Raw genomic sequence first — 14,794 nt, forward strand, 5'->3', positions numbered from 1 at the left:
GGTAAGATGTGAAATGGTTTAAAGACATTTTTACAACATAGTGATGCAGAGTTCAGGTTTGTGGTATGCAAAGTTATAAAGCGTTCAACAGAGAGATGGTCAAAACTTAAAAGCATTGAATGGCAACTGATTGAGCATAACTTGTATCTCAGCAGCCATTCAAAAACAAAAAAAGGAACGTAAGAATAAATCTTGATTTTTGTGTGTGGGGGGCAAGCCCCCACCCCCCCTGCTAATTATATTTACTAACTCTGAGATTGTACTACAGTTGGAAACAGCAAATTCCTTAGTTCAATCTGTACATCAGTATTGTACAAAGTAAATGCCAGCATGTATTATAAGCTGATTATTAATCAGCTGTGCTAGCAGTTTTCCAGATTTGACATGCTGCTTTGTGACAACTTGTTAGGGACCTACATATCTGTATGCATATACATATATGTGTGTGTGTGTGTGTGTGTGTGTGTGTGTGTGTGTGTGTGTGTGTGTGTGTGTGTGTGTGTGTGTGTGTGTGTGTGTGTGTGTGTGTGTGTGTGTGTGTGTGTGTGTGTGTGTGTGTGTGTATGTATGTATATATATATATATATATATATATATATATATATATATATATATATATAGCTCCCTATCACATTGTTGAAAGTTCAAATCTCTAAAGACTATATGGCCGAGACCATATAGCGAAGATTTGAATTGCCGACAATTGTGTATTGAGATCGCAGTACAGTGCGGAACCTAGGATTTGCCATTTTCCACACTGTAGTGTGATCAAGGAGTTGGTATATTTAAGTTGCAGGGGGTGTGGGAGGTTTTATTACTTTTTTGGCAATTCAAATCTTCGGAAATATGGTCTCGACCATATCGTTTTTGGAGATTTGAACTGTCAGCGAAGTGATAGTGATCCATATGTATGTGTGTGTGTGTGTGTGTGTGTGTGTGTGTGTGTGTGTGTATGTATGCGCTTTCCAACTATAGAGTCTCACAAGCTTCAAAACAACTCAGAAACAAGGGAGAAGATGCTCAGAAACATAAAAACTCATCTTCCCTCTTTTCCATGCTGTGACCCAAAATGAAAGCACATCATAGACATTTAAACCACTTATTACCTACTAAAATATCAAATGCAAGAACACAAGATCTTTCTCCTGTGATGTTTTGTAACACAGTCATAAAATTCATGATACATTGTCATGCTATATAATAGCCATGACCTATTATCAAACTGTGAAAAGATGTTTATCAGGCACAGAGCTAGACATGGCATAGAGGAATGGAACCCTGACTGAGAATCAGAAGTCTCAAGTTCAAATTGCAGGTTGGGTACTAGAGGAGCTGGGCAGTGATGGATGGGAACGAGTGGCATTCATCAGCTGGCCCATTCCAGGAGGGAGAGGGGGTTCTGCTTGAGATATAGAACTCCCCAGTGAATTTGGCAAATTGGTATGACAGAAGTTGATTAATGTTATGTGCAGTGATGCACGTGACATAAAGCAATCCTGCCATATTAGGGAATAGCAAAATTCCATGTGAACAAGGACAGTTTATGTGATTCTTCTGGATTGCTCTGCTTAACAATTTTTCTTCTCAGCCCATCAACAACTCATGTGTTCCCAGTCCTGGTGGTAGTACTTGAGACATTAGTGTTAAGAGCAGTTGGTGCAACTCTGTGCAGCTGATGGTCAGCTGGAAAGGTAGACAAAAGGGACAGAAAAAAAGAAAAATGGCTAGAGGCAGAAGCATGGTTTATCATGAAGCAGTATGTCTGCAATCTTTATCTTTTTTCATCCTCTCTGTGCCATTATCTGGACTAGCACTCCAGAGCTATACACAATACTATAGGGGATAACTTTAGTAATGTGTTACATGCTCTGATTTCTTGCTGGTGATGCCCCTACTGTAAATTATGACATTATAGTCACTTAACTTTTCTGTTGCCTTACTGAAGCCCGACCTTAAATCCATTAGATCTTTATTTATTTATTAATTTTGTTTTGTTGCTGAGGTAGTAATACTGAGACCAAGGCCCTCTTTTCATAAGTTCATATGTATATACTAGACTAACAACCACCAGGGCCTTTATAAAGCTAGCCAAGCAATCCAACCCAGTTGTTTCCCTATCTATTGTGGATGTTTATTAGAAGGGGTATGATAGGAAGTTTCTAGAAGTTATGGGGGATGTTAGTTTGGACATTACTGTCTGCCTCTGCTTATCAAAAACATGGGGCCAGACCTGTGGCGACTTTCTGATTTCCCTTCCATTGGTCAAGGTTAAGCTTAACTAGGGTTAAGGATGGACTCTGCCAACAGGGCACGAGGATCCTCTAAGGCACATATCTGTCTTGCAAGCATGTATTATTTATGTCACAAGCAACATTTAAATCCTTAGATCTAGTGGCTCTGATGCTATTCATTTTGGGGATATGCAAAAGGTCCATCAGAGCTGGATCTGAGGATATCTTGTATGCCATTCATAGATCACCTCTCAATAACCTGTAGGAGACAGAATATATAGACACGGCTTTAAGGTGAGCCATATAGGATAATTTTATTCCCTGGAATCTCCTGGTAAGGAAACTTTGTGGACATTTCATCTGTTACATATGTCTGGTCAGGTACATGCTGAAGGGAGCATTATACTCGATGATGGGAGATCCAAAAAGAAGCTTCCACTCTTTTTTTCTCCCCTCAAATATTTTTATTAAATATTTTTACAAATAAAATATGATTTGCCATATCATAGTAAAATAAACATACAGTTTTTAGGTTAACAGTATAAATAACCACATAAAAAGAACATGACACACCAACAAAACAAACTATTTATATGGGTGCCTAAACTAATAAATACAATGTATGTCTTCAGAAAATAGGTTAAATTCATACACTATAGCAGTCACTTCTCTCTAGTAATTCTACAACTTTTTGCCAAGAGTTGTAATAAGAGGTGATCTTTGTTGTTCTCTTCTAAATAGTTAGTTCCATTTGAGAGATAGTCAATACCATATTTCTGAAATCTTTAAATGTTGGAGATGATTCACTCTTCCAGTTTACTGTAATTATCTTATGTGCAATGGCTTTGAGAGTCCATAAAAGTGAAAACTTTGTTATAGAAACACATTGTGGTATAGGAGCATTAAATAAAATTAAAGATTTAGACAACTGAAATGCATCATTAAAAATTGTTTGTAAAAATAATTTACTTTATCTCAAAAAGTTTTAAGTAAATGGCAATCAAAGGCATATGTTGCCAGTCTGCCCTCAGATTTATTTTACAACTCCAACATCCAGTATCTTGTTTAAACATTAGCTGTATTTTATGATGCATTAAAAAAGCTCTATGAAGACATTTCTGTGAAAATAACTTCAATTGTATTGACAGAGAAGTTTGTTTAGAAGAGACAAGTATTAATCTTTTGTCATTATCATTAGAAAAATGATTATCAATTGTGTTATAATAGTCCCAAAATTTTCTTTATAATATATTTTCATATTTTTGATTACTTTATAAATTTTTGACTAATACCCTTTACTTGAACAATATGATTTACTAGAATAATCAAATGTTCTATATGCCTAGGAACACTTTGTCTAGTGGTTGGGCTCATTATCTCTAATCCACTTATAACATGTTGTCTTTAATCCTGTATTACTAGCCACATGCCACTGTCTGGATTGAATTTATTTTTAACTTCTTCCATTGCTAAAAGTTTGCCAGTTTGTATCAATTGATGTCAATAGATTAAATCCTTTCTTTTAGAATTTTGATTGTGAGCACATCAAAGATATTAATGCTATTCTTAGTACAGGCAATAGGGTATAACAAAAAATGCCCGTGAGTTAATATCTGTGTTTTTTGTTTGAGTAATTATTGAATGCTTTTAATATAACTGATATAAATTTAGACCTTACATGTTTATTTTTATTGTCAACTGCATATTCTTTCATCATCCAAGGAAATTATTAGATACCATTTCTGTGTATTGCAGTGACACTGAAAGACTTGAATTTAGCCAGATGCTTTCATGCATTTGTTTCCATCTAGCTTAATAAGAGGTATTTAACCATAAAGATAATGTCTTTATGATAGATGATAGCGTATAAATTCATTGTCTGGGAGACTTATAGCCCCTGCCTCCAAATCATTTAAGTGATGATTAATAGCTACTCTGGGTCTGTTAGGATACCATAAAAAGTTTAGCATTATTTTGTTAAATTGTTTTATATATTGTTTAGAAGAGGAATAGAGAAGGCTTGTATAAAATATAATAATTTCAGAAATATAGTCATTTTAATTATATAAAGTTTGTCTTTTACAGTAAAGAAGAATTTAGTCCATTTTTTGTATGAGACTCTTTATATGATTTAAGGTATTGTTATAATTGGTAATAAGTATTTCACTTATATCTTTGGTTAATCTGCAAAGAGCTGAACCTTCATTTCTAGAATGTTCCTAATTTGTATACCTTTAATGATTGGATTCATCCTGATGTAATTTCCAAAAGATTCTATGACCAAAGCAAGCAATAATGGAGATAAAAGGCATCACTACTTTGTGCCCTTAGTAACAGCAATAGAAGTAGAAAAGCATGAACCAATCTTAACATAGCCTAAGGAATTTTTGTAAAGTGATTTTATTCAATGAGTAAACTTTTGTGAGAATCCATATTCTTCTAGAGTTCAATATTAAATAATTCCAATGAACTGAATCAAATGCATTATTTTATCTAGGCTCACCAGGGTTGTATTTCTCTGTGTAAGATTTATACAGTCAATTAAAGAAAGATTTCTTTAATGATAAGTATTTCTGCCTTTTATGAAGCCCATTTGATCTTCATTTATTAACAAAGGAAGTAACTGTTTAATTCTATCTGTATGAACTGTCATGATTATTTTATAGCCAACATTCAAAAGAGGTATTGGTCTATAAGAAGAACATTCATTTGCACTTTTTTTCTGATTTCAGAATTGGAGATATTATTATATATTTCAAAGAAGGAGGTATGTCAAAACCTTCCTTTGTTAGAGTAAACATCTTTAACAACAGAATTAAAGCTGCTTTATAGACAGAACACCTACCTCACATCTGCCACTAAAATCACTCTTTCTACCTCCTTCCTAATCCCATCCCTTCTATATGGTGCCCCACTACTAACTAATCTTCAGTCCTTGTTGAAAAAACAACTTACCTCCTGCTACAACAAAATTGCAAAATTTGCCACCAGCCAAAAGTCCTCCACCCACCACTGCTTCTCCCTCCATAAGCTAAAATGGCTAGAACTTCCCAATCAACTAACTTATACTCAACTAACTCTAGCCCATAAGCTTATTCTCAACCCTTCCCTCTGTCCCTCTCTTTCTTCTGCCTTTAAAATGCACCTACCTAACAGAGTTCTAAGGTCAAATAATCAAAATCTACTCGAACTACACAAACCAACTCATCCCCCAGGCAAAAACCTTCTTTCCTTCAGCCTCGCTCGCCTCTGGAACTCCCTACCTCCACTCATCCGCACCACCTCTAACCACTCTGCCTTCAAAAAGTCTCTTCACCTTCATCTAGCATCTCAGTGGGAATGCTCTTGCTCCCACCCCACATAACTAACTCTACTTAATTCTCCCTCAATACCATATTCTACTTCTATTGCTATGATATGTGTTCTCTAATCAGTATTATGTTACATTTATTTTATTACTAGTACGTTTCTTCTTATTGTATTAACTGTTATGACTGCTATTCTAATTTGATGAGTTCTACATTTTTTCTGTTTACACAATATTAATAACTCTCTGTACTAATATTGTTACTGTTAAATGTTGAAAATACCTTCTGTTATGGAGCTTTTCTCCCCAGGACTCCATTGAAAACGGGTTCTTTATGGCCCAATGGACTATCCTGGTAAACCAACGGCAGTAAATAAAATAAATAAAATTTAAACATTTCTGGGATAATATTGTCTTTCCAGGAGCTTTATTAAGCTTTAGTTTATTAATCTGGGATTTGAGCTCAGTCATTGTTATTTATCAATTAACTTTATATGCTGTTCTAATAATTTAATTTTAATAGTTTTTTTTTTTTCTAAAAAAGGATTTTATTATATTTAGATGTTCTAATTTTACACTTTGCAAGTTGATATTGTGAAAATGTGTTTTAAAAGCTTCCGATATTCCCTTCTAATCTGATACCTTTTTCCTGGTGCCTGGAATGTATACTTCTTTTTTCTGATTTGATTGTATTATCTTTTTAATTCTGTTTGCTATTCTTTTCAGGTTTTTAGGATTCATTGAGTAAGAACTAAGTTTAATCTTCTCCAGATGTATCATAGGTTTATGGTGTAAAATTTCTAAATAATTTTATTAATCTTTTCCAGTTCATTAATTAAGTGCTTCTTCTTGTTTTGAATGTTAAGTTTTATCTTATTGATATTTGTTTGTAAATCCAGTGCATCTTTATTCCATTGCTTTCTCTTGTTAATATACCATGCTAGAGTTTTGCCATATAAATATGAGTTCAATGAGTCCCATACATATATCTCTGAAGTATCTTCAGTGAGGTTTATTTCTAGGAAGGTTTGTATTTCTTTAATATAAAATTCCTTAAAATCTTTTAAATTTGTTATATAAGATGGTATTTTAGTAATGGCTATCCTTTGTCTTGTGTATACTTCTAAGTCAAACGTAATTGCATTGCGATCTGATTTTGGACATGCACTTGCTTTACCTTCATCTAGCTTTGTAGTTAAGTCCCTTGGTATGTAAACTCTGTCAATTCTTGAGTCAGTACAATGACAATGTGACTAGTGTGTAAAAGATAATGAATCTGATTCAGCAAATTCATTTGTATCCTCTATAGTAAACATGTCAATGATGTCAGATAATGCCCTTGATGTTGCTGTTTTCCTATCTGTGTTTTTAGTGTTAGTGCCACTATCATTCAGTATACAATTTACATTTCCAACAAGTATTAAATTCCCTTTAGAGTGCTGAATAATGCCTTCCATCTGTTGCTTGACTACTTTAACTCCTAGGCCAGGTGTCCAATTAAGATTTACTAGTGTGTACATTTTCCCATTTATCTCTAATGCTACCATACAAAGCTTTCCTGATTTATCTTGATAAGTAGTTATAATCTTGGGCATCGCAATTTAAATTTTCTATAGAATCATAACACCTCTTGTCTTTTGTTTGTGATGTGAGCTTACTAAAGCTGTATAATTGTTAATTTTGAGTGTATTTAAGTCTTCCTATAGAAGATGAGTCTCTGGTAAGAATATAATCTGTGCATTAAAGATTTTTGAATATTTAATTACACTTCCCTTTTTACTGCAATTGTTTAAACCATTAATGTTAATGGAGATACATTTCAGAAGTAAAATATTATTTACAACATTTTAACTATCTATATGTAATTTTACCAGAGAGAAAAAAATATATTATTAAAGAGAGTGACTTGGATTCATCCAATTTAACAACATTTCTATAATTCATAGACACCCAATAAGAAAGAAATAAGAAATAGTACATTAAAAGTTGATTTAAAAACAGTCTAAACAATCTGTGGGGAAAAAGATATCCAACTCATCCCTAAGTCTAATTGTTTTTATGTTGACAGAAAGTAGCTTATTAAACCATTGTGTCTTCTTACGTATTATCACAACCAGATTTTTGCGGTTGCGACCTTCGCATACTTCCGCACAAACGAGACTATGAAACACTGTAAGGTGGTGTTGTGAGTCAGTTTGGCTGTGGACTAACTTTGCATTACCTTCAGGTAGGCAAAACATTTGAGAAAACCCTTTTCCTGTTTTCAGCATGCATTATAGATTCATGCTTGAAATGTCATGCCTGCTGCCATTCTGATGAACGGATTTCTTTTGTGTGTCTGGAAGGAATCCTTCAGAGAAGGCAAACACGCACACAGTAGTGATGGTTTTGGTCCCTTTTTTTGGGAGGGGGAGGCAATTTAGAAAGATATATTCAGGTGCAAATGAAAAAGCTGCTACCATCCACAAAGTACAGTAATATATATTTGAAACTGCACTTAGTACTTGTAATAAAGAGGTGATTTTGAGTTTCAGGCTTTATTTCTAAATGGCGACACTTTGTTACCACCTGAAGTGAAAGCATTCACTGTAGTTTATGTAAGTCAGCAGTTTGCCTAACCTAAGAAAGACAGCAATCCTTGACCTTGAGAGATTTACAGTCTTCTAACATCACGGGGTGTATTTGATAATTCAATTTTCCAGTAGCTGGCATCGTCCTTTGAAATGCAGGTACTGCAAAGTGGAGCTTCACTGTGGAGTTACAGGAGCAAAGAGGTACAAATTCGCACCCTCTCTCCTCTTCCTGGCTTATACCCGCAGTGACAGAGTAACGTTTTCTTCCTTACAGACCCCTTCTTAGCTGAAGCAACCTATTTCTGCACACACATACCGAATTATGGCAGTGCGGAAATCTGGTTGCGATAATACGTAAGTTCCTAATATACATTTAACACCTTACACACATACTTAAACTTGAGATTGTTCTGATCAAACTTGTAAAATTATAATATCTGTCAATTATTCTTCAGACAAAGTAAAAAACATTAAACTTTTATATTTAAATGTATTATTAAATAATTGCAGTATTAATTTTTTAATAAAAAATATTTCATTCAAAACCTACTGCACCTTTACTATTTAGAGCTATCTAACTAAATAATATATAAGTGTAAACCAGTCCTGTTTCAATAAGAGTACCACCACTAAAAATATATACATAGAAATGTAATAGAATTTCTATGAGTGTAGAACAAAAGTAACAGGCTATTTCACTACTGATTTCTATGAGATATCAACAGACTGCAGTACTTTCAAGCTTTCTAATATTAAATGTATATATAATATGTCTTTTTACAACTTAAATCAAATCATATCAAGTATAATTGCTAACTGCTCTTAATCATATTTACTCAAACAAACAATGTATTTATTTACTTATTTTTGTTGATTGGGTTAGTTCATCTAGGCATGGCCCATTTTCAGGGGAGAACCAAGATGACATTCATACTTATTTGGGTAAATCTGGTGAAGAAACATGTGAAATAACTTATTTTTTGTTAGTGATATGGATTCTGTTACAGTCACCCGAGTCACCATCAGCTCAGACAGATAGGATGTCAGATTATCATCTTATCTGAAGAAAGGTGCCTCAGGAGTTCAGGTATCCCTTATGGTGCATTACAGTTTCAATGATGGAAAGGGATCAAAGTATCTGATTTAGAATTAGAACCCATAGACTTCTGGACTTTGTGGCAGCAAAAAAGTGTACTACCTGGAAAAAAAAAAAAGAAATTAAATGAAACATCAGTCAGCTGCTCTTGGTGTTGCAGTGCTGCTTAAGTGATTTGTAATTCTTTTTACAGTTAAGTGTACTTCAGTATATTAAGCTATTTTTTAGCTTATGCAGGAGTTACTAAACCCCTACCTCAGAAATGGTTAGCATATGTGCTTTTAAAAAAAATATCCTGTTCACTCTAAGTTAACGTATGCAAATTGTTTTAGCTTAAAAATGGGTAAATATCACTTTAAATAACAAAACATCATGAACAGCTCAAGTCTGACCTTTAACCAGAACACTTAACGTCATGTCTGAGCTGTTTACCTTCATTTTGTGCTACTCGCACTTTTGCAAATGGATTTAAACCAAATAATTAATCGAGTTCAAGGAAAACCACATATAAAGCCAGAAAAGAAGCATTTTAGCTTGTGATCTTGGTGGGAAGCTGAGAGAGAAGTAAGTAAACATTTTAATCATTTGAAATTTTAGCTCAAGCCCAGGGAATGATTAACTGTAATCACCTTTGTACTATTACTATCCCAATAACACATTAATGCTTAGAAAATATTGAAAGAAATACAGGCACAAAACAGAATTTAGATTTGTATGAAATCAATTATTTAAGCATCAGCCCCTTAGATTCATTTTTAGTAATATTCCAAATATATATTAATGTAGTGAAATATATGATAAGTACATGAATCATTTAAAAGTTCCTCAGTAACCTTATTGCACCTCAAAAGTCATTTGTTCATTTTTCAAATGATATACCAAATCACTAGTCCAGGTCAAATAACTATAGCTTATGTACCTTGATAGTTTTCATAATACCATAGTGTAACAAAAATTGCAGTGTGATATATTCTATAGAAAGAGTTCTGTTTGTCTTTAGTTAGTTTTCTCTTTTTAATAATAAACAGAAACACTATAATACTATAATACACTGCATAGATACAGTGGCAAGTGAAAGATTGCATTTTCTCCTCTTTTCCTTTTTTAGCTATTAAAATAGCACTTTAATAATTTCTTTAAAAGTCTTAGTTCCACATTAAATGCTATGTCATATATTATTAGGTTATAAAAGTATTGCAAACAGAAGGAAAACAAGAATAAAAAGCTTTTACTTTTTTCCTTTGGAAATATGACTAAAGTGAAGTTTCTTTTTGTAAGATTTGAATGTAATATAAATAATGATATAACAATAAAGAAACAATAGTTAAAATGTTATTTGTCTTGTAGTCTCTTCTTTTTCTTGTTTACTAATTTCCAGTTGTTCTCTGCTTGATACTTAAATGAAATACCAGTCCAGTCCATTTCTTCTGGTTGAGCTAAGATGTTATTAGCTGTTAGATATGAAACAGCAGAGTCCAAACTATCAAAAGGTTTAATGCCATCTGGGAAAAAGATTTTAAGTCTTGTAGAGAACAAAACTTGAACTTTGAAATGTCTCTTTTTTTAGCTCTTTTATTAGTGCTAAGTATTCTTTTCTTCTTGAAATCACTGCAGACAAGTAGTCATTATCAAATTTTTTAATGTTGTCATTGAACTTAATTGAAGAGTTTGCCCATGCTGTTTTCCATGCTAATTCTTTATCTTGAGAAGAGAGAGACCATAGTATTATAGATCTTATATTTGGGTCTGCCTTTTTAGAAGAAGAAGAAAATGTTAGTGAGATTTCTATACCCAATGAAAGTGAATCCAGTAGACTCAAGCTGTTAGGTAGCCAAGATGTGAGGAAATGTATCATGTTTTCCCTTCAGTCTTTTCTGGTAATCCATATATATGCAGATTGTTCCTTGTTGAGCCATTTTCTAGAGCATCAAATTTATTTAGTAAGGAAGTGTTTTATTTCAGTAAAAATTCAACTTGAAGTTCCTCTTCTGTAACTCTGCCCTCTAAGTCATTTAGAGTTTCTTCCATGCCAGCAATCTGAGTTTTATGTTGCATTATAATTTCTTTTAACTGCTACATTTGTTTTGTACTCTCTTTTGTGAAGGAATTCACCTTACTGTCCATTTTATCTATTTTTATAGATAGATCTTTTATGGTGGAAAGCAAGATTTGAAGTTCCTTTTTCATTGTCTGGTCCTGCAAATTGCTTTTAGAGTAACTCATCTTGAGGAAGTGTCAAAGCCCTTTCTGTAGAGATTTTGAGAGAAAATTCAGCAATTGAAGAAAGATTATTCTAGTGTAGTCATCCAAGAACTTTAGGAAATATAAATCAGTGGGTTTGATAGATCTACTACCCCAAGTTTTTAAATATTTCTGTCAGAAATATAAATTAAATAGCAGAGCTAAGGAAATGTGCTGTTAACCAGCCAGTATATTGGCCACCCCCCAAGAAGCTTCCATCTTGTATGTTATACTAGAATATTATTTGCATTTTTATAGTTTGCATGACAGTGCCTGTATAGCTCAATTTCACAGAAACTATAAGACAACAGAAATTAGAGAGATGCCAAATATATGTCAGAGCTTTGTGCAATTAGTACTGAAGCATAGAGGAATACAGCAAGAATGTATACATTCAGGATTGTACCAAACTCTGGTATTGCATTTAAAATAGCAGACATACCTCTCAACCTCTTCCTGCAAGAAATCAGGACAAAGCCGAAACTAACCATTGGTGGGACAAAGGCCCAAAAATGGGATTGATTTTTAAATATTGCTCTTATAAACTTACAAAGTTGCTAGAATAGGGTTTGTGTAAGTATGCATTTTAGGAAAGATATGAAGTCAGAAACTCAAATGTATGCCTTTATTTAGTGAATTAAATCCTCAGTGATTTGCCAGAAAACCACAAATTTTATGAGGAACAGACCAAAAATATAAAGTAAAAATCTGGACATTCTTTGAAAAATCTGAAAATCTGCACAGTTTAGAGGAATAGTAGCAGATAAATACAATAATACTTAACTGCAAAACACTTTCATGCTTTATATCAATATATATGACCAACAAAGTTTATTTCCTGATTTTCCCTCAGTGATTTGCAGCTGCTTTTATGAAAGCATTGAAGCCATGATGGAATATCTTTTCCTCTACATGGCACAACATACTTAAGAAACTCAAATACAATATAGGCTAATTCCTAAGTAAAATCTATAGATCTAAACATAGCATAAAAATCCAGGTCCAACTTCAGTGTAAGCTGTACTCTTATATTTTGACAACCAGATGGACAAATTGCTTTTTTTATTTTTTTTTCTTGTTTGTGTTACTCATTGAAAAAGATAACAAAAAGAAATTAGATGACAAAAAAAATATGTAGACCTGAAAGTGCAGTATAAAATGATAATTACAGAAACTAGGTGTTATGCTATAACAAGAGGGATTAAATACCATCATAGATAATTGCAATGTCAAAGAGTAGCTTTGTGAATATGAATTACAATGCATACATGTGGCAAGATAAACATTAATAGGGAATAGACATGCCTTGCTGTGAGAAAACAAAAGCAAAATTGGCGCAGCTTTCTTCTGCACAATACATCTGTATCTTATATATGTAAAAATGCTGATTAGTTCTTGTAATTCAAACACCTCAGTATAAATATAGTATATTTTATTTCAGTTTATAGACTATACTTATGTAAATTCGCTCAGGTCTCCATGCTACTACAGTACTTAGTACCCGCACTTCAGCATAGCTTAGGTTATAAATAATCACTGTCTTAAAACTAAGTATAGGCAGACATTCCTTATAGATCATTTCACTACATATCAACAGAGCCTCACTATGGATGATTTAGGCAAGCCAGACACTCCTTATAGATCATTGGACACCATATTAACAGAGCCTCACTATGGAAGATGTAGGCAAGCCAGACACTCCTTATAGATCATTGTACTGCATAATAACAGAGCCTCACTATGGATAATGTAGGCAAACCAGACATTCCTTATAGATCATTGCACTATATATTAAGAGAGCCTCACTATGGGTGATGTAGGCAAGCTAGGCACTCTTTATAGATCATTGCACTACATATTAACAGAGCCTCACTATGGATGATGTAAGCAAGCCAGACACTCCTTATAGATCACTGCAATACATATTAACAGAGTCTCACTGTGGATGATGTAGGCAAGCCAGACACTCGTTATGGATCATTTCACTACATATTAACAGACCCTCACTATGGATGAAGTAGACAAACCAGACACTCCTTATAGATCATTGCACTACATATTAACAGAGCCTCACTATGGATGGTGAAGACAAACTAGACACTCATTATAGATCATTGCACTACATATTAACAGAGCCTCACTATGGACATTGTAGACAAAACCACTTCAAGTGGGGGGTTATATTCAGCAGTGATAAAATAGAGTGGTGGCATAATGTTTAGTTTTCACTTTATTAACCCGAGGTACAGGGTTTGATTCTCACATTGGGTTATTAGCTAGGCTTAAAATGACTTTTCAGGGCAGTTAGCCTAGTAATCACATATGAACCTAATAGACTGACATACAAAAAGCATCCAAGAGCTTTTGGTAAGAGATGAGGGTGTTGAGGTAACAGTCAAAAGTAGGGAGCTGTACAAAACAAAATTCATAATATTAATGTGTAGCATCTGATATATGACTGGAACACTGGAAGACAAATAAAAAAATGAGTTTTTTTGTGATTGATAGAGACAGTATGAGAGACAAAGACCAGAGTTTGAGGTTTGTGCAAAAACTTCAATGAATGTGCCATTTTTCTAAACCGTACTATTACCATTTTTTTGTTTAAAATATTTTGTGTTGTGACTATATGGAAAGCCAAACCTGATAACAGCACTCTTTTTTCTTTAATTTTGAGTGGACTTCCTTCTTTCATAATACATATTATTAAATCAGCACTGCAGATACACAAAATGAATGGCAGTAAGATAGTTGGGAGGGGGTAATGATGGTTTAATTACTTTGTATAATGTTTAGGTTCTATTTTCACAAACTTGTGAATGCTACAGGAGGTCAACTGATAAATAGTCTCACTGGGGAAGAGCTGTAAATATGGTTTTCAATGCTGAGTTTGATGAAACCTTCTTTGTGAATGGATGTTGCATCTATTCTATTTATGTTTGCAGTTATGTATACCAGTCATCCATTCGGGCAACATGTAAAACATGTAAAAAACTGTCTGTACTGGTGAGTTCAAATGTAATGTGTGTGTGTGGGCAGTGGTTACAACAACTGCAGTGCAGTGTTCTGGTGTTCATGTAGGTGAGCATTAGTAAGACTGGATGATTTCAGCTGAAAAGGTTAGAAGCGGAAATATGGGGGGGGGGCAGAATGGACACTTTTGCTAGAGCTAAGAAGTCTAGAATATCACAAGGATTAAGGAAGTTCGGTACAGAGAAACAGTATGCTTTAAGACTATGTACAAGGTTAACAGATGGCATATCAATGCAGTCAATAGCACTGACACTTCACAACAAGAAGTTGTCTGGTTCAGTTCTCATCTAGAGAGTGTCTTCTTTGCAGTACC

The sequence above is a fragment of the Protopterus annectens genome, chromosome 3.part1 (genome assembly GCF_019279795.1).
Source record: "Protopterus annectens isolate FY-2018-M chromosome 3.part1, PAN1.0, whole genome shotgun sequence".
Taxonomy (NCBI): Eukaryota; Metazoa; Chordata; order Ceratodontiformes; family Protopteridae; genus Protopterus; species Protopterus annectens.